Source organism: Haliotis asinina, chromosome 8 (assembly GCF_037392515.1).
Source record: "Haliotis asinina isolate JCU_RB_2024 chromosome 8, JCU_Hal_asi_v2, whole genome shotgun sequence".
NCBI lineage: Eukaryota > Metazoa > Mollusca > Gastropoda > Lepetellida > Haliotidae > Haliotis > Haliotis asinina.
The window spans coordinates 27465201-27469368 of NC_090287.1; the positions used below are offsets into that span (position 1 = coordinate 27465201).

General features: G+C 39.9%; 1 pseudogene; it reads right to left on the reverse strand.

The window, feature by feature from the left end:
- Positions 1 to 1358: 1358 nt before the first annotated feature.
- On the reverse strand, positions 1359 to 3743 carry LOC137295197 (galactose-specific lectin nattectin-like; annotated as a pseudogene).
- Between the last annotated feature and the right edge of the window lie 425 nt (positions 3744 to 4168).

The window sequence follows — 4168 nt, forward strand, 5'->3', positions numbered from 1 at the left end:
ATGGTTTTCATTTGTTTTCAGGATTTACTGTGGAAGTCGATTTTGACCTAAAATGTGTGCTATAAACAAAGAAATCTGTATATCTTTCTTTCTTTGTATATCTGTTGCTGGAGGACTGACATGATCGAGTGGTCAGACACATGTCAACGGTTTCCAGTTGTGCAGGTCGTTGTTCATGCTGTCGATCACTGGATTGTTTGGTCCAGAATCGATTATTTACAGACACCCGCCATATAGCTGAAATATTGTTAAACAAAACTCACTCACCTAATGTATTGTTTGAGGGCTGACATTAGACACCTGTACAATTCCTGGGTTTTTAACACCAAATTCAACCCTATTTCACTGAGTCTACATAATGCGTATAACTAACCTCCTCATACCCCACACAATACAGTCACATGAAGTTTACTCCAGTAAATGAAAAAATGTTGTTTATGTCAGATCAAACAAACATCATTAATTCATGGTCATTACTATTAACCGTCTGCAGCATAACACCATAACAATTTAATCATCTATAATTCTACTGTAATTATATTCAAAACGTAATGACTAGGACTGAACTGAGCATATTGTGTGGGATTTAAAGTATATTCGTGACACATTTAGTGCCTATCAAATTTTAGGGTGTTCCCATATTTTTGTTTGTAGTATATAATCCCAAACAATAGTTCAACGACTTGGTATATAATGTGACTGTGGGCACGTGTCATGTCAATGGGTGCAGTCACAAAACTATTCAGTTCAGTGATCGGACACGTGGTTTCAAGTTGTTTAACAGTCGAGAATCGTTACTGGCTATGGAAATTCACTCAACCCTGCAGAATAACCCATGCATATGAGATGACACAGGTGTTTAATAAGGTCACCATGATGCCCCATTAAAAAGACGAAATGGCTGATTTTAGTCTAGTTACAACAAGTTTCCGTTCATGAAAAATTAATTGAATGAAACTATACACATATTTGATTGTCAATTAAACGCTTGTATGAAAAACAAGACATGTACTGGTGCTGGAGCTCAGACAGCTCCCCAAAAACACAATGGTTTTAGAAAGTACAGTTTGATTGAAGACTTTTGAAGATTACAAGTTCCAAGAATGTGGAAAATCAATATATTTGTGTTTTGCTGCACACATTTACAACATTTCAAACATTGTGAGGTCCATGTAGTTGTAAATGTATTCCATATCCAGGTTGACATTGAACCAATATCTTCTCACACAAAATAACACCGTTTTGTGGTTTAAACCTGATGCAGCAATGAAAGCTGGTTAAAAATCAATCAAATTTAAGAGGTTTGTTTTTCAATTTTCCATAATAAGAAGTCGACCATGATAAACTTTCTTTTACCCTCAGTTTATAAACAATTCGCAGCTGGTTGGCCCCACTGGTAGCTGACACACATAGCCCATAAGAAGGGAACAGTTCGCATCATGCCATTTGTTTGTGGGATGGCTAGCACCATTGAAGATGATGATACAATGCTGGCCCATACCTGGACTTGGTTCATTGAGTCCAGTATCCCACCAAAACGTTTGAATTGAAGAGTTATCTGCCCACAACCAGGTTCCCTCTTCTTGTATGTCAGTAGCGCCAATCCAGAGAGATGTATCTAGAAATACATAGTTACAGTCAACACGTCAGAGATAAAAGCTGTCACGAAACATATGACTTTACAATACAAGACTGAAACCCTCAACGAGCCATAACACACAAATATATGGTGTTGATGGACTGATTCTCAGGGGTAGAATCAGATTGTTTGCAGTATAGTGTTCTTTTTTTGCTAGTTAGAACGCAGATTGGAATTGCAGCAAGAATTATAACTGTGTACGTTCTTGGCTTGTCAGTTTATTACGTTTGATGCCAAAAAGAGCATTGACCTTTAAGAGTTCTGGATCATTCCAAACCATATAGGTTAACTGTATAAAGGGACATCTTTCATTTTCAGAAGTATGTACTTTCAGGGTGAACTGTCACGGTTGTGAGAAAGATACGACGTCACTGTGAGGTGCAATGACCTCAAGTCCTGAATACCATCACGTCGTTATACATTGTAAGGCAGGTAATTGTTTTTTGTTTTAGTAAGTGTTGTTTTTGCTCATAAACAGTTATTTTCTGTATCATTTATCGAAGCCGAAAGTGACTGATGTTCCTTGATTTGATATTGATACAAAAAAAAAACCGTTGTCACAGGCATTTCTCAACTTATCCCGCCCGCTTCAGTAACCCCTAATTGTCTTAAGAGGCAACTAACAGGATCAGGTGGCCAGACTCCCTGACATCGCGCCCGGTTACGTAGGTCCTTGCTCATGTTGTTGATCACTGGATTGCCTGGTCCATGTATTTATAGACTGCTGTCATATAGCCGGAATATTGTTGCTTGTGGCGTTGAACATTAAACAAAACAACAAACCGCTCTCTTTAAGGTTACTGACAACCGGCTTGTAAATGGCACTTGTTAAGAACGGATTCCAGAACTACGCCACGGTTCACAACATTGAGTACAAACGAGCTTGCACTATCTGAAAAGGTTTTAAAGAGCACTGTGCCACTATTGCTCACAAACGTTATTATCAAGATTTCAAGATTCAAGACGCCAGTAAAACTTCCGGGTTTTATGGTAGGCATGTGGTGAGCGAGTGCGAGTGAGCTGAACAGTATTTGTTTTGTTGTTTTCATTTACTGTAAAAAAATATACTTACTGTTTCTCAAAGCAAACTGGTTCATTAACAGATTTATTTTGAGGTTGTCAACTTTAAGAAGATGTCCGCCATCTTGAATACAGGCGTTTTCTGCATCCGTCCATGATTTGGGTGAGTCTGTGTGGACGCTAAAATACAGGTCGAGTGCCCGATTCCAGCTGTACCCATTGCGACAGCCATCTGAACATATACCGGGTATACATACATAGCGTCATTTCACAATTATCGACAACTATGCATCTTAGAATGCTTATAGATTTATCTGTTCGATTCGATGAGGATTTAACGCTCAGATGCAAGTGATAACTAATGTCTTCAATTGTTTCTAAGTTTCTCAGCACAATGCTGTCGTTTGTGGGTTCCGCCAAAGTGGGGAGCACCTTAATTTCTGGACCTGAATCAAGTCAGGCTTTCTTCCAGCAGAGAGCAGATGCTCTGTGATGTGCGTGGAACACGTGTAACCCTATGTAACTCAGTCGCTTATGTTTGTCAAACAAAACAAACAAAACAATGGACCCATGAAGGCCTTCAGCAACCCATGCTTGCCATAAAAGGTAACTATGCTTGTCGTAAGAGGCGACTAACGGGATTGGGTGGTCAGGCTCGCTGACTTGGTTGACACATGTCATCAGTTCCCAGTTGCGCAGATCGATGCTCATGCTTTTGATCACTGCGTTGTCTGGTCCAGGCTCGATTATTTACAGATCGCTCCCTCACTAGAAACCAACAGCATGCTAAAAAGTGTAAAACCCTATTTGGAAAAAATCTTTAAAAAAAGAAATTAAAAAGGTACCTCGTTTCCACACTAGATACTGCATGCCAGCTGAAACCTCGAGGTCACCCATGGCGTAAACTGCATCTGACAGGTAACACGTCTTGGAGGAGGTCTGGTAAAATACCGAATAACAAGTGGTGCTGAAGTAGCACTTGGTGATGCATTACATTTCGCGATTTAACCACTAAATCCTGTGGTCCAAAGGAGTTGAAATAACCCTGTAGTGCCAACACAATCTGTAAACCTGTAAACATCATCGACATGTAAGTTAGAAAAGTATCTACAGTTTGTTCAGCTTGACCTGATCAAGTGAATATTAATGCATTGCGTGAACGCGTCACAGCTGGTTGGGTCTATTATTGTGAAGGGGTGCATCTTTATCAGTTGATTTGTCATCATGTAGGAACAACCGAGACAAGGTCGCCGCTTAACATTCTCTTCTCCCCTACTTAATGAACTTAACTTGACCTGCCATTTGTGCCGTTTGACCTCCCGGGTCATGCATATGTAGAGTAGGTCAGGTCAAGCTAAACAAACTGCAACTGCGTATCCCAACGCATATGTTACCCTGCCAACAGGACAACAACATCTGAAGATGGACACTCCCAAAAGGCGCTAAATGATGTAAACACAGTGACCGTGCATTAATATTTCATAAATTTTTAGATGTGACTACAGGACA